Source organism: Haliotis rufescens, unplaced genomic scaffold, assembly GCF_023055435.1.
Source record: "Haliotis rufescens isolate VD_foot unplaced genomic scaffold, xgHalRufe1.0.p SCAF_3, whole genome shotgun sequence".
NCBI lineage: Eukaryota > Metazoa > Mollusca > Gastropoda > Lepetellida > Haliotidae > Haliotis > Haliotis rufescens.
The window spans coordinates 7,877,120-7,899,525 of record NW_025964001.1 but is presented as its reverse complement, the minus strand read 5'-3'; the positions used below and the strand labels follow the sequence as shown (position 1 = coordinate 7,899,525).

Genomic DNA, 22,406 nt, shown 5'->3' with positions numbered 1-22,406 from the left:
TATATTGAGACCCATCATTTATCAGTTGTTCTCAAACAATATACAGTGACAATGTAGCCAATCATGTTCATTATGCATGAGTGGGATCCACTTTTCTATATGGATGGTCACTTACACCACGTCAATCTACATTTTTGTTTTATGGTCGAGAAACTAGGGCTGGGACAGGTAACTCAGGTACTTGGGTCGGGTGGATTCTGACTAGGACCCGGGTACCCACATGAATACCTGGACCCGTGGTTAGTCACGTTATATACCATTTAATGACATTAACAATAAAACTCAATGGTAACACTACGAGTATAGCTCATGTTCACATTTCTTTCTCACTATGCAGGCATTCGTTCTGACTTTTATGTGTTCGAGGATAGAGCGTCTATCAACTGCAGAGTATACATGATCAGATCGTTTTATACATGTATCTTAATAGTTTTTGCCAGGGCTGCGGTAAAACAATTCCCATTCGGACATTTTGTACCCAACTCTTGAGACCTATGGCAGGTATCCGGGTAGGGATGGGTAATAGCTAGGGTGTTGGGTACCCAGGTAGTAAATTTGGATTCGTCCCAGTCCTACGAGAAACCATAACATCTTTTGTTTGTACACAATTTTGTTTTTTTATATAGGAAATAAACTACAGTTTGCCTGTAGACATTGTGGTATAGTATTTACATACAGTAAACTATGGGTCCACTAATTTTATTTTGTTATAACCATAGTTTGTCAAAAGCATATATACAGCATGTATACATCAAATAGACAGGACCAAAAAAACCCTAGTTCATTATATCCGTCAGTTTCTTATAAGCATGTTTGTTATAAACGTAGTAGAGTTTATGTCTACATATAGCTGGGCTCGCACCGAGTTAAGGGCAAATACTGGAAAAACAATTGAGGATTAACATAGTCATCCAGAGATTAACCTGGGTCTCGCTATTTTTTAGTCCAGGGGACTCTCAGGAATATACTTTGGGAGTCCAATGCTTGAACAGGGTGGAGACAATTGTAGCATGCTTCACTTGATTTCAAAGAAATTTTCTGATATCAAAGTCTTACAAGCCTATTATAGATGGGAATTCCAATGTAAGATTAAAGAAAATCAAGCACTGACTTAATTTTGAGGTTGTTTATTATGTACACTTGCAATGTACATTATTGTGTCCATTTGTGTGTATACAAGGTACAATATCCTGTATCCTGCAATACTTTACGTAAACTCAAATATCAAGAAAGGAAACCAATTAAAATATCTTGTCTTCTGCTATACCTTGCTAAATTATAGCTTCATTCAAAATGATTCCCATTAGTTAGAAGTGTGATTCACAGCAGGTGAAGGGATCTCAGATTACATGTCTGAGTTGCAATACATCAAGTGGACAGACACCTGGGAGAGCACTGCCTGTGAAACCAATGAAGATGAAGAGATCCCAGATTACATGTCTGAGTGGCCATATACCTAGCGGGGAGAGCACTGCCTGTGAAACCAGTGAAGGTGAAGAGATCCCAGATTACATGTCTGAGTGGCCATACACCTAGCGGGGAGAGCAGTGCCTGTGAAACCAGTGAAGGTGAAGAGATCCCGGATTACATGTCTGAGTGGCCATATACCTAGCGGGGAGAGCAGTGCCTGTGAAACCAGTGAAGGTGAAGAGATCCCAGATTACATGTCTGAGTGGCCATACACCTAGCGGGGAGAGCACTGCCTGTGAAACCAGTGAAGGTGAAGAGATCCCGGATTACATGTCTGAGTGGCCATATACCTAGCGGGGAGAGCACTGCCTGTGAAACCAGTGAAGGTGAAGAGATCCCAGATTACATGTCTGAGTGGCAATATACCCAGTGGGGAGAGCACTGCCTGTGAAACCAATGCCAATGCTTCACTCTATGCATTCACATCTTCAGCAACAATCATTGTGACTGCATTAGCCAGACCTGCCAGGAATCAGACACCCAGTTGTGAAAATGGGATATGACCAAAGTAACACCTATTGCTGCAGTGGAGCTTTCTTATTTGGGATTATCTCCATAGCAATAGAACCAAAACTTTTTACATTTACAGTAAAATATGTTTATAACAAACTGACACACTATCAAGCAAGTTACTGTGCCTTACCACCCAATGCATTCATTCAGTTGTCGCTTATGACCAGCATAGATTTTTGGGGACCTATTCTAACCTGGAATCCCCACTGAGTTTTTGCATGGATACATAATAGCAGATATTATACTCATTTTGCCATGTTGATGGAAATGTCTTTAAAAATTATTTAGTGTGCCTTGATCTCCACAATAGGTTCATGAAGTCTATTACATTACAACAACATCACCAGCTGATCAGTTTCATACGAAAACAGAGTCTTTGCAAAATAGTTACAACGCATGAAACTTACCAAAAAAAAGTTTCCAGAAACAATAGCAATGGGGTTTATTCAATAAACACATCAATCTAATACTAAAACTTGACAGCCACATAAATGGAACATGGAGCGAGCGAGCGAGTGAGTGAGTGAGTGAGTTGGGTTTAACGCCGCTTTTAACAGTATTCCAGTTGTATCGCGGCGTGTCAGCTTAATGTGGGAGGAAAGCCCGAAGTGATGCAGGTCTCAGACGTTTACCACTTCGGTGAAACCCACGAGCACGCGTATGGTGCTGACAAACCTAGGAACATAATCGGAGAGAACCGGGATTCGAACCCACAATCATAGGTTTCTGGCGTGCCCAAGGGACGCAACTCTGCACAGCAAATCGCGGCGCCTTAGACGACTGGGCCACCCGTGCCCCCAAATGGAACATGGACATGAGATATGCTCATGACATCAAATTTGTATGGATCTTGTTCCAGAAAAGGAATAACTCATGAACACTAATGAGCCCAAGACCTAGTTTTGTGATGTTGGTAGAAGTAAAAACTGCTGTAGTTTCTACACATTTGTACATGCCACTCCTATTAAAAGTCCAGGAACTTCATATTGACAAAACTGTAGTTCATAATATACCTTGGGGAAACATTACATATTGCCTGTAACAAGTGTGTTTAGTTTCTTTGACCAGGTAAGCAGATTAACCTCCCTTCTTGAACAACCTATAACGCAGTTTCACAAACACTTCTATGCAGAACATTCACTGATTATCTCCTGTGCGTAGCCATAAATCTAATCTTTGTTGATGATGAATGCAGACAGATTATTATTGGACTACTAATATTCAACATCTGTTACCCCACTCATAAACATGTCAGATATCGGTTAAATGCCATCACAAATATACATTTTTATTCAGAAAGCGATACATCTCGCCCATAGAAGTGACTGGAGTTTCATAACGTCATATGTTATCTCCTTGTATCTGATTACAATATAGGAGTCAAGTTCAAAAGTCTGCATCAACTATGTTTCGTACATGTGTTTCAAAGTCAGTACTTGACTATGTGAGGCTTTATATTCATTTTAGTTGGCTTACAAGACCAATTTACCAAACAAAACCCTGAAAATAGATACTTAAATTACATATGCTAACAAGTTCTTTTGTCTGACACTGTTTTACACATAAGTGCTGAGGCGAGGTGAAGTGGGGTTTTACCCCTGCTTTTTAAAATTTGGTGAAATGAACAAAAACAAAACAAGATTTTATCATAATATAAATTTATATCTTTTTTTCTTACAAAAAGCACTTGTACTTCTGTGATGGTGTGATTTATGACTTTTTTTATTCATTAGTAGGAGTACTAATCTGGAAGTTGAATTTCTTTTTGTATTTTTACCTTGACCAACTGAATTGAATGTTAGGCCCAAAATTATGTAAACCAACTAAAAAAAAAGTACTAAGCCTAATGATCGTAAACAAAAACGACATCAATGACAAGTCAATGTTATTATTCCCAGTGTCCACAACTATAGAGGCAATTAGTATGAGTGAAAGTGTTAAAGTGAAATGTGCACTGTAGCTCATCTGGATATGAAGTCAACCTTTTTAGACATAAAAAAAGATGACTTGACATGAGCATTAAATCGGGCATATTGACAAATATGAAACAAGTTACTAGTTCAAAAATGTTCCCCAATCTGCTACATGAATATTACACAACCTTATTGCTACACAGTCAATGTCCTTACACTCTATACCATGTTTATACTCAGAGACTCTTTTCTGTCCCAGGTGATATTTGTTTTCAAACAATCCACTGCAGTGCAATGTTTCACCAAACATAAACTTTCACTTATCTCCACTGAACTAATGAGACAAACATCCACATGAAAGTATGAGATATTTTTGTCAGCTATTGGACAATTACTACCAGAGCTTTGAGTCAACATCAAACCATGTACAATAGTAACAATGACAATAGCTAAATCCTCAATGAATGCTTCAATGATTTATCAAGTAATGGCTGCATAGAGAAAGGTTCATGGTGATGTCATTAACTTCCCACCTGCTCCCATGTTTGAAAAATAATAATATAATAATAAAAATATGTTGTTTTGTTTTGGTTTCCTCTGAAGAGTTAGATCATGTGATCTACTCAGGCCCATGTACAATACATGTAACAAAAGCAATTTCTATACAGTCTGGTACATTATTCACATCTCATATTCATAGTGGATATATATACAAACATTTCTCATAATAACAATTTTTTAAGAAGGCAAAAGGACCTTGAATTGAATGATGTTAAGATTATGAGGGTATGCCAAGAGAAGTTGAAACAGGTTTAAATCAAAACAGAAAACACATGGTAGTAATAAAAGAAATCCCAAAAAATCCCAAGATCACAGTTTGGATCTACCTCTTCATAATGACTTCTGTTTATGGTGTGTTGGTGGTGTTTGGATGTATTGACTAATGGATGGGCAGGCGGGAAATGGAATGAAAGAAATGTAACACCACTTTGCATGGTATTTTAGTTGTACCTTTGAGGTAACAGCATATGAAACAAACATACTTGTTTAACCAATGTCGTCACGGTAAATAAGCTTACTGTACAACTTTTAAAGGATGTGTCCACTGTGCATTTCAGTAAATTTCAACCTGTTTTTAAAACTGGTACATAGTGAGCGAGTGAGTTTAACGCCGCTTTTAACGGTATTCCAGTTATATCACGGCGTGTCAGCTTAATGTGGGAGGAAAGCCCGAAGTGACGCAGGTCTCAGACGTTTACCACTTCGGTGAAACCCACGAGCACGGGTATGGTGCTGACAAACCTAGAAACATAATTGGGGCGAACCGGGATTCGAACCCACAATCATAGTTTCTGGCGTGCCCAAGGGACGCAACTCTGCACAGCAAATCGCGGTGCCTTAGACGACTGGGCCACCCGTGCCCCCAAATGGAACATGGACATGAGATATGCTCATGACATCAAATTTGTATGGATCTTGTTCCAGAAAAGGAATAACTCATGAACACTAATGAGCCCAAGACCTAGTTTTGTGATGTTGGTAGAAGTAAAAACTGCTGTAGTTTCTACACATTTGTACATGCCACTCCTATTAAAAGTCCAGGAACTTCATATTGACAAAACTGTAGTTCATAATATACCTTGGGGAAACATTACATATTGCCTGTAACAAGTGTGTTTAGTTTCTTTGACCAGGTAAGCAGGCTAACCGCCCTTCTTGAACAACCTATAACGCAGAACTATGCAGAACATTCTGCAGAACATTCACTTCTATGCAGAACATTCACTGATGATCTCCTGTGCGTAGCCATAAATCTAATCTTTGTTGATGATGAATGCAGACAGATTATTATTGGACTACTAATATTCAACATCTGTTACCCCACTGGGCCACTCGTTCCCCTGCATGTACATAGCATTTCTAAAGAACAATAAACTAAAGCAATATGAATCTCGATTCCTACCTCAGAAATAACTCACACCAACAAATTGCTTGGTGATGCTTGAGGCACCATAGAGCCACACAGAGGTGTTTATCTGATTTCCTATTGTATGTGCAGAATTTCTGCATCAAACTTGACATGTAAACATCTTATTTTTAATCTACATGTTCACAAAGGTAAACATCATATCTTTAATTCACATGAATACAAAGGTAAACAACCTATTTTTTATCCACCTGTTCACAATGGTCAACATATTTTTCATCCACATGTTCACAAAGGTAAACATATTTTTATCCACCTGTTCACAATGGTAAACATATTTTTTATCCACATGTTCACAAAGGTTAACATCCTATTTTTAACATGTTCACAAAGGTAAACACTTTTTATCCACATGTTCATAAAGGTAAACTTCCTATCTTAGTATCTTTAATCCACATGAATACAAAGGGAAACAACCTAATAATATGAATATAGACATATTAATAACACATGGCAATCATTGTCTTGATAATATCAGTAAGGACACATCAATGTGAAAATATTATCTTTAAAATGTCAGTATAAGTGTACATTGAGGGCATGAATACCACTTCTGAACTTCATTAGACACCTACATAAAAATACAGATTGAATAGCTGTTAAATACATCTCTGATATTACATCCATCTGAAACACTGGTATTGGCATGCTGCGGTTTTAACCAGCTGACCAGTCTTGTCCTAATATTATGTTTACTTCATGACAGGCACAGCAACAATGAAACCAAACAAAGGAATTAACAACTTTTTTCGACAATACCTTGTTGATATAATTAGTTTATATACCCTTCAACCCTCATATGTTGACAATCATGTGAAGTATTAGCCTATTTGACTACGGAGTTTCTGTGACAAAACGCAACTTAACTATCACTTCATCAGCAACAGATTCATGAAAACATTGAATTAGTTTCATCTTTACTTTTCAAAGATATTTAGAAAGTTCAATTTTCAATCTTTATCTACACTTGAAATTCATCCATCCATGTAACATATCAGAGGCTATTTTAAAGAACAGTTGAAACCCTGTACGTGTGTTTAAGGCAGGCTACACAACATCACAAGGTTGTGTGAGCTCCTGATGCTTCCACTGTGGATAAGGACTAACACATCATGAGACAGCCAAAACAGTGTCATTTATTTCATAAAGTATCAGTATTTTTTTAAAGAAACAGAATGAGAAAAGGAAAGAAAAAATGGAAATTTAACGAACATACCCTTTCCACTTTCCATGACAGCTGCTCGCACGCTGCTAGACATTCCCGTGAGCGACATCAACAAAACCCATATATAGAAGAACACCATGATGATTCTCAAAATCAAAATATTCCGTTCAGAATTCACATCTCAGTAAGCACAGATCCTTTCTGTTGCTGGCCAATGTTACATCCAGCTGATTCTCAGTTTGTCTCACTACTGCTGCTGCAGTTTACCGCGCAAACATCCACACTGAGAGTTCGTTCATCAGCAGCACATCTATTTGGTGGCTATAAAAATCAATACATGCTTTTATATCACAGCTTGTATGTTTTCAGGTATTTAATCTTCTGTGAAAGAGCTTGTTCATTACATAGTACATTCTTTAAATGTACATTCTTTAAATGTTTAAATTATAATGAGATTGACATTATTTAATATAGCTTAATATTTGCTATATTTTGAGATTATTTTGACAATATCTATTGTTATGCCTCTATGGTGAATCTTGCAATTCCATTGGTTAATCTGTATGTGATGAAACAATACATTTAAATGTAGACCCAAAATCATGTGACCGACACTGACCTCAATTATTGACTCGTCACATGATCAATATTGACCTGTCACATGATCAATATTGACTCGTCTTCTAGAAATTAGATGGCATCTGGAATGAACATTTCACGGTTCGCAGTTAAGTTAGGGTTTAAAGACTTCATAAACTTAAAAGGGAATTTCGGTTTAACAAAATGAATGATTACTTTTGATGAGGGCAATAAGCAAAAACAAGGACCCTCAGACCCTACCACTTCTGCAGGCTGACCGGAATTGGCCTGCCGCCTCGTTCCAGTCAGACTACCTCAGGGGACAGGTCCTCGTGTCCTTGTTTTTGCATATTGACCTTTTTTGATTTTCTTAATTTTTTGTATACCGGTAATTAAAAAGTTTATATGAGGTCAGAACCTGTTATTATGTCCCATTTACATAATCAAAAGCATTACTGACTGGGTCCATAAACACAGATATTGACAGCAAATATATATGATAATTGTTAAGTATATTCTCTGCAAACAAATAAATGCAAAAGTGATTTTAGATGCAAATTTTATGTATCATATAAATACAGATGGTAAACGATTGTTCAAAATTGACACACATCATTGTCATTGACCCAGGTTCCATATTGCACACAGGGAACAGTAGATTTTCAAGATGAAGGTCACCTGATCTCAATATCTAGTATGACCACCATTAGAGTCCAAAACTGAGTGGCATCGTGGTCCCGTGAGCGCAATCAGATCCCGAATTGTGGCCTGGGGAATGTTCACCCACTATGCCTGCAGTGCCTGTGCCAACTGTCTGAGGTTCTGTGGTTGTTCATGAAGTGCTCATTTTCGTTGATCCAGTATATCCCATAAATAGTAGATGGGGTTTAAATCTGAGATCTAGAGGGCCATGGCAGGACCTGGAAGTTGTGATTCCTGAAAAAGGCTGTTATGGGTGTTGTCTTGTTTGAAAATGGCATTCGCTTGTTGCATGATGGGAAGGATGTGGTGCTAAAGAATCTTAACTGTGCAATTTCCCAAAATTTGCACCATTTCTGTTCTACCTGTGCCAGAGATGGCTGCCCACATCATCACACTACCACCACCAAATCTGTCCACTTCCTGTATGAAGTTTCGTGCATAACTTTCACTTCGACATCTGTAAACACAGAGTCTACCATCCACACGGCAAAGCATAAAACATGACTCGTTACTAAACCAAACTTGTCTCCATTGCAGTTGTGGCCATGACCTTGATGTCGCTGCCAATAATGCAGGTCCATCAACATAACACCTCGAACTGGTTGTCTTGCACTAATACCTTCAGTGCGTAAATGGTTCCTCACTGTCAGGGCTGATATTCTACGCAATCCTGGTATTGCCGTAGTTGTAGAGGTGGCAGTGGTGGTTCTTTAATGTAGTGACGTAGCAGTACGAATCTGTCCTGTGTGCAACTATTGTGAAAAACAAGTTCTAATGTTTAGTAGTCACATCTGGCAAGCTCTTGGTGTATTTTCTTATGTACTCACACAATTGATTATTTGCATATTGTATTTGCATACAGACAAAAATGATCACTTTTTTAATCATGTTTATTCATTCCACTATTCAAATATGATAACTGTGACCTGCAAGGACAAAAGGGACTTTTTGGGTTCTAGGATACAATTGTGCTGTGACTTCATGAAGAAAGATGTTTGACGTCAGCTTACTTCCATAGAAATCGACATGTGTGAGAACAGTAAAAAAAATATCGTATTTTTCTCTCGATAGTTCGTAATGTAATAAAAAACATTATTTCAAAGCATTTTAGTATACTTGTCTACTTTCACCTGATCAGACATTATATCTAGAAACTGCAATTATTACATAAACAGTCATACACTCTTCAAAAAAAGAAACGCACAGGTAGATTTTTAGTAAATTTATTGTACCTAATAAAGTCGACATATTTAATTTAATATCATAGATACAAATATGAGATTTTGGAGCTCGATACTCACATGTTGTCGTTGTACAAAGGCATTGAGAACTGTTCATTGTCATGTTACATAAGGCCACAAGGTTGCGCTGAACTCAGTATCTCGTGTGACCACCCCGGGCAGCAATCACGGCTCTGCATCTCCTCGGCACTGACGGGATAAGTGTACGAATTCTGCATCATTCTGCTTGTAACGTGTTGGACAGTTGTGGGAGTGTCTGCAGCGTGTTCTGACATTGAAGTACACGTCGATCGAATTCATCCCAGAGGTGGGTTGAAAGTTGGAGATTTGCTGTCAAATTTCCCTGAACCACAACCAAGTCAGATCTCGTGCTGTAGGATATGGCCCACCTCATCACTAGCGCCACCGAAATTGTTGAATTCACGTACACAATGTGAGGCAAAACATGTTGTCTTCCATCTCGCCAGTGAAGAAGAAATCGTGATTCATCGCTAAACCACACTCGTCTCCAGTTTCTCAAATTCCAAGGCTGTAAGGTATGGCACCAACGCAATTTGTTGCAAAACAGGGACGATAACTGGTATTCTGGGTCAGAATCTAGGCTCGCGAAGATGGTTCCTGACAGTCTGGTCTGATATCCTCCTCAAACCAAGAATGCGTCCTGCAGTCCCCGTAGCTGTGGCATTGCAAAGACGTAGGTGGAACAGTCAAACCTGCGATCCTGTGCAGGGCTGGTTACTCTTGGTCGGCCGGTTCTCGGCCGGTCTGCAGTGGAATTAAACTGTGTGTATTGGTCACAAAGGCGGCAAATGGTGGACACTGAAGTGGCGTGCAACAGAAGACTATGATTCCCCTCTTTGGATACGTCCTATGGCGATGTTCCGATCGGCAGCACTGAGTCTCGGCATTTTCCGAACTTGAAAAATGTTGACAATTGAATGACAAATTATTGGCTTGCCTTTTTATAGCCACCACGAGTTACGATTACTGTTTTCCTCCGTGATGTTTTTGAACAAGTGTGAAAACAATGCTGTTTAAGACATTGCAAATCGACACTGGCTGAGTTTTGATGCACCGTTTGTCGAATATCAGGCCACCAACATTTTCCAATAACATATATCCAATTTATATACCATAGTTTTTGTGTTCAGGTTCAATTAATTACATACTACCATTTCTTTTTTTGAAGAGTGTAAGTCTGAAATTGGGACTTTACAGAAAATGAATCCAAATGTTTGATGCCATGTGTCTCCGCAATAAATATGAATTGAAGCTTTTCATTTGTACTTTTATGGTTCCAAGATACTGAAGTTTTAAAATATAATGAGAAGTCCTCATGCGATTGTTCCCCCCATAAGGCTCCTCATCTCCTGGTGGGTCACAATTGTTGATATAAAAGTGATTGATGCAAATTCATCTTATTGGTGGCAACCCAATCTGAATGTCTGAAATATCTGGGTGATTGAACTCCATCACATAAATGATGCCATAGTGTTGTCAAACACCACATTATCTTTCTGAAAATCATGAATTAGTGAATTTGATGAATGTATGGAGCTATTACCATGTGTTTCACCTACATCTAGGCCATACAAAAATGTCGAAACGAAAACCCGCATCAGAGATCATCAAAGGTGATGTCCATTAAAAAGAAGTTAACATTTTTTCAGCCCAGTGATTACTCCAAAGCTTCGATTAGGATTGGCATTTCTGGGTTAATGGCTCTGCAAGTTTTCCATCCTACAAAATCAACTTACCTGATTTCTCAAGGTTTTAATATAGCAACGAAACTAAGTAAAAACTCTGGTCCTATTTTACCGATCCTATTTTTTCCATGAGATCATTATTGCTGTCAGGGCGAGTTGAGAAAAAAAGCATTTAATTCGGCCCACAAACTCTTCGCACCACTGGCAATGTACAGTAATCTACGGTTATAATGAACTCATAGGGACTAACCATAGTTCGTTATAAGCATATATACAGCATATATATAACCAATGGCCGGGACTAAAAATTAAATTTGTTATATCGGTCAGTTCGCTTTAAGCGTGTTCAATATAAAGTAGTTTACTGTATACAGAAATGCCATGGGATTCGCGAGGTATATGCTGTTGGGAGGTATCAGTAAATACATCCGGTCTTTTACCCAGATAGGGTTTTGCCAAAGTCGTCTTCATTACATTGTGTTTTTTATTACAAGGATTTTAAATATTTTGAGAAATAAATATTTTTATGGTTGCGTGGGGGTATGTTTCAAAACTTAGAGAATAAAGTTTTTATCCTTCACTGAACTATTGAACTGGGCTACCTAACTTTAGTGGTCAATAAACGTGTTGCTGGTACAGTTAACACTTTAACCACTGGGCTACCTTACCTGAGTGGGGCATAAAACACATCATCATACCTCCATGTCAGAAGGATGAGATCTGATTGGTTCAAGTGATCTTGATAAAACACTATGTATCCCGCCAGGGCAGGATAATAAATCCTTTATACCCTGTCATGAAGAAGACAGGCTGCACATGGACCTCTGAGCTGGAGAATAAATCCCTTAATCCCTGGTTCAAAGCACAAAGCTGAACGCTTTTTGAGAGACATAGCACAAGTTAACCTCAGCTCAATCGAACAGCTGTGTCTATCCATTTTGAATTTGTTTTAATTCTTTTACAATGGCAGATGAAGACAAGTCGGTAAGATAAATTGGTTTTAACAGTATAATTTTGGCTTTAAGTAAATGCTTTTGACTCAATGAACCAAGAACAAGGAACCACTAAGGGTAATAGAATAACTGATTTTTACCTGTGAAATCATGCATAACCGTCATACAATCCACAACACACAGGTAATTCAATCCCATTTTAGACACATTATGAATAGGCATGTAGAAACCCCTTTGAATCTTAGCTCCACTGTAGGTGGGTGTTGTAGCTGTTTTACTTCTGATTTCCTCAGGTGAACAATTGACTTGCCTTTGCATGTGTTTCTACGGGTGCCACCTGTCTGTCAGGTTTTTTGCAAACACCTGGTATCATCACTATTTCATAGTAACTCATAAACACATGCTCATGATATAGTTGGAATCATACACTCTTTTGGCAGAGATTTGTTATGAATACGGAAAGGGTTTTGCGCTTATATTTATTCTAATTTCCTTCATAGTGACAATTTGCTGTTCACAGAATTTATTTAGTGAACATGTCTACAAGCTGAACTGGTCTGCACCCATCAATATCTGATTCAGTTATAATCCACAGACCATTTTCCCAGTTTCAACCTGTTCATATGACCTTTTATCACTTTGGTAGTGACTGATATTGACCAAACTTGACCTAATATGACTCCTTTTATGAGAACCAATTCATCTGGAAACCTGTATCAGACTAATGTTAGTCATGGCAGGTGAGCTACTATCTGGCTATTGTTGATTGGTTTGACTGCTTTTGAAGCTTACTCCAGTCACACAATTACAATAGGCGTTTGCAGATTTACATCTCTTGTTCGGTATTTGATGCCTGAAAATGTTATTTAGAAATAGCGTTAGCTGGAGCATAACCTTAAGGGATAAATGTGCACTACAAAATTCTGTTTAAAACATGTATAATATATATTAATTATTTCAGAATATTTTATTATCACTAGTACAATATTCCTTGTAGTGTCCTAAAAGACCATTAGGTGAATAAAACCACACAATGAAACATATGCAACAGCATAACCATCACTACCTCCAGTTTCCTTCTACATGGAAAACCGGCCCATCGTGTGTTACAAACATCCTGTCATCTAAGTCACTTTGACAAGAAACATGTTTGTGAAAACTAGAGTTTGATAAATATACAATAGATCTGTTTCCCATCAGCAATGAGTCAGAAGCATCATTTAAAGCAAAATCATGTACCTTATTTGTTTGTGTATATTACAAACACACCATATTGGGAAAATTGTTATTTGATTTAATAATCTGATTGATCAAAATGTACTGCTAAATGTCATGAGTAGCCTGACTAATCTTTGAATAATTTTTTCTTTTATTGTTAAAAGACGATACTTATATCAGATAATATTCTTTAAAACAATATATCTGCTTTACCTAAAATATTTTGCTTCATTTAATGACTATTCAACAGAAATATTTAATATTTGTTTATTTTGTCTGGTCCAGGCTCCATTATTTACAGGCCTCCATCATAAAGCTGGAATAATACTGTGTGGTGTTCAACAAGAAACTTACACATGTTCATTTTGTTCAGGATGGTGGTCTGCTAAACTTCACTTCTATCAAATATAAAGATTATACAGATTTAGTTAAAACAATTATAGAAGAAACTAAAAAAGAATATTCTGAGAATAGTGATAGTGAACAAAGTGAGTTAGACATCAAACTTAAAATAGATGATAGTTTATTTCTTGAAACCCTCCTAATGAAAGTTAGAGGGAAACAATTTCATTTTCTTCATTCATTAAAAGAACCAAAATCAATCAAACAAAAGAATTAGAAAGTAAGATAAGCGATTTAGAAGATGACATAAGGCTAAATTTTCAACAAATAGACGAAAGACACCTATCCGAATTATCAAAATGCAAATTAGAAATGGAACATATAAAAGAAGAGGAAATAAGAGGAATACAAATTAGAAATAGAATGCAATGGTATGAGGAAGGAGAAAAACAAACAAGTTATTTCTGCCACTTAGAAAATAGAAATTATGTCAGTAAATTAATTAATAAAGTTATGACTGAAGATGATACGGTAATAACAGACGGCAATTGTATATTGGATGAATTAAGAAAGTTTTATAAAAAATTATATACTTCTGATAGCAAGGACAGAAGCTACGAAAATTTAACAAATTTAGAGACTCCAACATTAGACAACCAAATGAAAAACTTATTGGAAAGAGAAATTGAGCTTAAAGAAATTTCATTGGCAGTTAAAAACATGAAAAACAATAAAAGTCCCGGTATTGATGGCTTTCCTATTGAATTTTTTAAGTTTTTCCGGAAAGAACTTAAATTCTGGATATACAGATTTGTAAAAAGTACTTCTGCTAATAACAAAATGAGTATGACAATGAAAAGAGGAGTTATAACTTGTATACCAAAATCAAACAAAGACAGAAAATTGATAAAAAACTGGAGATTAATAACTTTATTGAATGTACTCTATAAAATAATAAGTACTTGTATTGCAAACCGTATAAAATCAACATTGGAATTGTTCATTCATAATAATCAAACAGGATTTATTCCAGGAAGATCTATTTCAGAAAACACAAGGTTGTTATATGATATTACCTTTGAATCAAAAAGACAAAATAAACCAGGATTACTTCTGCTGATCGATTTTGAAAAGGCATTTGATATAGTATCAAAACAATTTATAAATAAAGTTTTACAAAAATATGGATTTGGACCAGAAATGATAAGGTGGATAAACATACTAACTTACGATACCACATCAAGCATAATACAAAATGGGCATATTTCAGAATTTTTTACAAATGAAAGAGGCTGTCGACAAGGAGACCCTTTGTCGCCATATATTTTTCTCCTAGTAGCTGAAATCCTAGGATGTATGATTAGAAATAATAATAAAATTGAAGGGATTACAGTCAATGACAAAGAATACAAAGTTGGGCAATATTTTGATGATACTGAATTATTTCTAAATGGCAAAGATGAAAGCTTATATGCAGCTATAGAAACACTAAATAAATTCTACAAAATGTCTGGCTTAAAAATTAATGTAGACAAGACAAAAGCAACATATGCAACAGGCTCAAAAGCGGGTAGCAATGATCGTTTATGTCAATGCTTACAAATAGAATGGCACAAAAAGGAATTTGAAGTATTAGGAATTACGTTTTATCCAAACTTAAGTGGACTCTGGGTAATCAATACAAAAAGAAAGCTAGAAGAAATAAATAGATTGCTAGCAAATTGGAGAAAAAGAAATCTGACGATAATAGGAAAAATTACAGTCATAAAAACTTTAGCATTGTCAAAATTAGTTCATATATTTTCGACACTACCTAACCCTCCTGAGGACTTTGTCTTGTCACTTGACAAAATATTTTACAATTTTATCTGGAATAATAAAAAAGACAAAATCAAAAGGAGCACTTTGACAAGAAAATATGAGGAAGGTGGATTACGCATGATTAACATTAGAGCCTTTATTGACACACTAAAACTCTCTTCACTCAGATCATATTGTAAAAAAAACCCATACAGTAACCCTTGTAAAATCCCAATTAAAGATATACTATCTTTGGGTGCTAATGTTGACAAGCAATCTTTTGTTAAAAACCCATACTGGAAAGATGTATTGAAAGCTTGGAACAACTTTTGTAAAAAGAATATTATTAACGTTGATAATATAGAAGATATTTTGTCCCAACCATTATGGCTCAACCACAACTTCAAACAAGCAACATACTACATAAAGCAATGGGCTAAAAGTGGAATTTACTCAATTAAAGATATATGCAATGAAAACGGACTGATGTCATTTGAAGAACTGAAACTAAAATATCCGATAAAAGGTTCCATATTAGACTATAGATATGTAATCTTCAATATACCAGAATCATGGAAAATAACAATCAAGAAAACTAGAAAAATTATTTTACAGAATTTGTATATAAACAGTTGCTTAAGTGATCTGACGAAGCCTGTAAAAGGTGCCAGAATCTTTCATGATAAATTAATATCAAATGAAAATAATCTGAAAGTTTGTAATAAATGGCAATCAATTTTTCACTGTGATTTTAATTGGAAAACAATATTTACTGTTTATAGATATAAACTGAAGGATGTAAAACTTTTAGATTTTCAATACAGATTTCTACATGGAATTATCTACACAAAGAAGGAACTATTAACAATGAATCTTGTAGACAACAGTGTTTGTAGCTTTTGTAATGCTGTCAATGAGGACGTCAGCCATGTCTTTTGGGAATGTAATGAAACTAAACAATTTTGGAATGATCTCGAACTTTGGCTAAACAATTACCTTCCACAAAAAATTAAATTGACAAAATATCTTATTTTGTTTGGTTCTAACTACTCTAATCCTTTAATCAATCATATAGTTTTATTGGGAAAAAGGCATATTCATGTAAGTGGAATTAAAGGAACCAAACCGAAATTAGATATACTTTTAAAATTGTTTAAAAACTTATATATCAATCGAGAAATTTATTGCTATAAAAAAGGATGACAAAAGTAACTTTAAAAAAAAATGGTTACCTTTATTCTCAGCATTTGATTCATAGCTCTCTGTTGATACATGATATGTTTGAGTCTGACTGTGTGTTGCAACTGTGTTGGTTTGAAATAGGACAATGTTTGTTTCCAACCCTTTAATTTTCTAAAGAGTGTATTGTGCCATTCTATGCAATCCGAAATATGTCTTTGACGGAATACTGTATTAATCTACAACTCTGGGAACAATAAAAACGTTTATAAAAAAAACCAAAACTGTTCAGTGGGGTCATAGAAGCAAATCTCTCGGGTAACAGAAATTGTGTGACGATGTTGCTGCATTGCAGAGTAATGTCATAAGCTTTTCACGGCTGTTGCTGTACCTGCACATACAGACAGATACTAATCCTTCATGACAAGTTCTCTTTACGAGTTTAATAAATGTGATGTGCACATTGTCCAGTTTGTAGCTGAAATTGGGAACTTGATATGTAGGAGCTTTTACTTGTGAAACCATTAGCTGAAGCTGTCATATGACGAATATGACAGTGTGAGTGAATGAATTAAACATATAAAAATCCAGAATTCTGTATCTATTTACCCTATTATTTAATCTAACAACTTATATTCTGGTAATAAAGAATTTAAAAAAAGAAGAAACAAATAAACAACTTTCTAAAAAAGTATTCACAAAATATATTTTTTCTACACTGTAATTGTATGAGGGAAAGGGTTTTGTTGTACTTATCTCCACATAACATTGTGTCAGCTTGCTGCATTGTGCGACATGTATAGGGAGTGGCAGTGATTCAAGCTGCACTTTTTGTTTCAGTCAGCAAGAATTCACTCGAAAAGTCCTTCAGTCAATTTCTTTCGGGGCAGGCCTGAATATTTTAAAAATAAATATTATATGTTCTGCAAAATTTTGGAATTTTTTTTTTGTCTTCATGTATAAAGGAAAATAAATTCATTTGACAAAATATTGCATCAGCATCATCGCAGGCTCCATGGTTTAGCCCTCACTCAATGTAAGTTCAAAGTCCCATTAACTCACACTAAGTGAAAATCAGTTCTTTAAGGGCAAGTCAACATAGCAACTTTACAGATATTGATTTAAACATATTTTTAAACATATTATTAAACATTTTATTCAATAAATTAATCTGGATTGGTAAACAAGTCATCTGACTTATGTTAATACCACTCCAGTATAAAATAATAGAAAAAATATTTTAAGTAACATCGAATTATGTGGGTTCTATACATACATTAAACAGAACAAAAACAAGTGGTCAATAGTTTGGTGCAGTTCATGGAAAGGTGTTCAAATATTAAGAAAAGCAAGTCATTAACTATTTAATACTTATCACTTATATTAAAGTATGAATTAAATCTAAGTTATTACATATGTGCAAATCTAACAGTGTAGGATGAACATATGGACCAAATTCAAAATATCTAAATTGACAGATTTTGTTTCATTTTCATTCCCATCAAGCACTGAATTTGAACTGTAATGTTATAAAAAGAAAAAACAAATCGTTTCTAATAATATATTTAGTTAGGGCATGTGAAAAAATAATGCAGTATATCTTCAAAGGGATAGCCTCAAGAGCATGATGCGTTGTCTGAGATGTGTCTTTCAAGCCGATGGAAGTTTAATTCGCTACAACCCAATCTGAGGCGAGAATGGATTGTCTGACAGAATCTGGTACTATGGTTTAAGTTAAAATATATATGCAGATAGTAGTACTTAAGGACATACCTATTCACAAATACTTGACCAAAATTAAATTTGAAAAGCAGAAATAATGTAAAACAGCGATAAAATAATGACAGGCAAAATCATCCCCTAAACAAAATTTTCCTCCATGAAGGGGATTCCCCTTCCTGGAGGTTAAAACATGTTCCCAATGTTTGACGTGCTGTGCAGTTTCAATGATAGAGCCAATGCCCAGTCTGCTCTGTGGTTTATTGGGGAGGGGGGGGGGGGGTCTTCCTTCTTGGCCAGCACCTGTTGTTATAGGTACAAATTCACCCGAGCATGGTGATTGGTAAGATAATAGGGGATTAAGGGGGCCATATCACACGTGACACAACTGATTGGTGAATATCTCACAAAGTATAAGAACACAACTAATTGTTGAAATATACTTGTATACACTTTACTGAGGGACAACTTTTAAAATATGTATCAATGCGTGACTGAACATATTAATTGTTTAATAGTATGATTAGGGCTATAAAACTAGTTATAGACAAGAAACAGTTTTCCACTGTGGCAAATGAGCAGGTTGATATAGTTTCTTTCCAAGTTTAACAGGGGTGGGTACTTGGCTTTTGCCAGATACAAATTCATGATTAAGACCGGACTTCAAACTTCAATTAATTGAAAATATTCCAATAGAGGATGCCCGACCACCATTAACATCAAAGATGACTTTGTCACGAAGCACAATAATATGTCACTGAGCAGTGGGCCGATGCCAACAAAACATTTCGAGGGGTGGCATCCAAGTCTGTACAATTCATTGAGATACTGGGCCCCGTTCTACAAAGCGATCTTAGCGCTACGATTGTCGTAAGTCAGTGTTAAAGAATTGGAGTTATGATCGACTTAGTGCTAAGATCACTTTGTGGAATGGGGCCCTGCAGGTTGAGCTGGATAGTACTGTGATAACAAGCCAGTTAGTTTGATACCACCCAAGAAGAAGTTTTGAAACCTTGACCATGCCTATGAGAGGCAGACGCGACAACTTCTTGCCAACCAGAAACCAGTTAACAATTATAACAATGCAGATTGTTAATTGTTATCTTAATTATTCACACATTCAACAGTGTATACAATGTCGTTATTTTTGTAGGATTAACAGAAAAAGCAGAAGTAGTATATGTATAACTGCTAAATATCACACATAAGCCAAAACAAACCTTAAAAAGAGACAGTCACACAGGCTGATTCAGATCATCAGATTGATTAAATGTGAAATTAAGACAACAAAAGGCCCCTCTCAGGAAAAGTTAACTCAGTCTTGATAAGTAACTCTCAGATAAGCTAACTTCAGTAGTTTCGGAGAAAACTTGTCCCCAAGGCACACAGTATGCACTAAGTTAAATGACATGGATGAAGGGCCATAACTCTGTAATAAACAAATAATTTACAGGACCAATTTTCGAACTCAGTCTTGACAAATATCTCCTAGATAAGCATTCAAACTTTCATTCAAATTACTTCAGCCTTTTCTGTGAACATCTGACCTATTGCGCACACTATGCACTTAGTTGAAAAGCATGGAGCAAGGGCCATAACTCTGTAAAACAATACTTGAAGGGACAAATATTTGAACTCAGTCTTGACAAGTATCTCTTAGATAAGCTTGCAAAGCTTCCATCATGTAATTTCAGTAGATGCTGAGAAAACTTGTCAACAATTTCACACAGTATGCACTAAGCTGAAAAGCATGGTGCAATGGCCATAACTGTAGAGTATAAAATTTCATTTCTCTAACTTGAAATCGCTTTTGAGAAAATTTGTCCACATTGAGGAGCGGGGGACGGATGAACGAATTCTGTTCCGATATCACCACCCCACTTCGTGGTAATTACCCGGTGTAAGGTGCCAAAATCTACCCCCCTTCAGTGTATACCTGGGTAGATTCTGGGAGCTCCCAGATTATACCCCGGGGTAGATTCTGGGAACTCCCAGAGTATACCCCCGGGGGTTGATTCTGGGAAAGGGGGGTTGATTCTTGGAAAGGGGGGTAGATTCTGGGAGCTCCCAAAATCTACCCCGGGGTAGATTCTGTAAGGCCCCAGAATCTACACGGGTATACTTTGAAGGGGGGGTATACTTTCAGACTTTACACCGGCATATGAATACATTACTTAAAATGTTGATGACAACAGGTGTTGGTGAAAAGGGTGAGCAGATCCTGCTCTGGGAGCACGCAATACTGACACAATTTGCATAAAAAGTAAGTGTTTGTTTGTTGCCTAATGCCACACACAGTTATACTCCTAACATACAATGGTGACCTGTAAACAATCAAGTCTCCACCTGACAATCCAGTGATATGTTTGCACATTTACTGATATCATTGAAACCAAATACAATTTGTTAATTCTGAGTTACTTCTGCTGCATAAAAGTGCAGAGATTCTGCTGCTTACAATCCAAGAGAAATATGTTCATATGTTCTTCGGGGGGCAGTTTCAAGGTCTCGGCCAAAACATTGATTCTCATTCCCCCAACCCCCCAACCAATTAAGGGCTACTTCTTGCCCATTCATCAGGTTTTTGTTTGTTGTTTAACGTCACACTCAGCAATATTCCAGCTATATGAAGGCGGTATGTAAGAAAATTGAGTCTGGACCACACATCCCATGCAATAGGGATATTATGATAACATGCATCAACCATGTCAGCGGGCCTGACGACCCAATCCCGTTAGTTGCCTCTTACGACAAACATAGTCGCCTTTTACGGCAAGCATGGGTTGTTGAGATCTATTTTATCTGGATCCTCACAGGTCCATTCATCAGGTGAATGACTGAACGAGCACATGTTAGTTATTTGTTATCTGGCATTCTGATATCTTTTACTCCACATGTCAAAGCTTCATGCTCTTAGTCTCCTCTCGCAGTTTCCCAACTGTTGATGGGTTGTAACAATGCAACACAAACAAGATGATTACTGGGTTCTGTCTCCAAGGTCTCGCTGTGACAGGAAAGGGAAGGAAATCTCAACATACTATCTCATATTATCGTAATGGATGTTCAGGACAGAAAACTACGTCTCCAAAATTTGACGATATGAAGTTCAAGTCGCATTTCAAACTGGTCAGTCTGATCTGAAATACAATAACCGTACTCCAGAGTTCTGCAATGGTTTCTTTGTTTCTTGGTTTATGTCACAGTCAACAATAGTCCTGGGTGCCGTTGAACAACACGATCTTAGCTCAAAGGCAATCGTAACTCCCATACCTTAGCATAGACTTACGACAGTCGTAGCGCTAAGGTTGTTTTGTACAATGGTACCCAGCTATATTATGGCAGGCTGTAAATAATCAACCTGGGCCAGGCAAACCAGTGATTGGCAGCGGGAGTAACCAAACCTGATCACCCAATTCCCATTGTACTTGGCTCTTCTGACAAGCACAAGGTACTGTGAACCTATTCTGACCAGGTTCTCATTTAACAAAGCAATAGTAATGCTACAAATGTCGTGATTCCAAAAGTTTAACATAGACTTACGACAGTCAAAGCAATATGTTTGCTTCATTAAACAGGGCCCGGGACTATCAACATGGCAATGTTTTTACCTCTGTAATGATCAAAATTAAGACACACATAAAATAACAAGGACAGCTGTAAGGTGGAAGGTAAAAACAAGACTGCAGGACTCACCGGAAGTGTTTAAGGAGTGTTGGAATGTAAAACAAGACTGCAGGACTCACCAGAAGTGTTGAAGCAGTGTTGGAAGGTAAAACAAGACTACAGAACACACCGGAGGTGTTGAAGCAGTGTTGGAAGGTCAAATCAAGACTGCAGGATTCACCAAAAGTGTTGAAGCAGTGTTGGAAGGTAAAACAAGACTGCAGGACTCACCAGAAGTGTTGAAGCAGTGTTGGAA

The 22,406-nt window shown here is 36.7% G+C and overlaps 1 protein-coding gene across 1 annotated transcript in view; it reads right to left on the bottom strand.

The window, feature by feature from the left end:
* LOC124140988 (leukocyte tyrosine kinase receptor-like) overlaps window positions 1–22,406 on the bottom strand; it is a 228,648-nt gene that overhangs the window by 89,238 nt on the left and 117,004 nt on the right. The gene's annotated exons all lie outside the window — the stretch shown is intronic.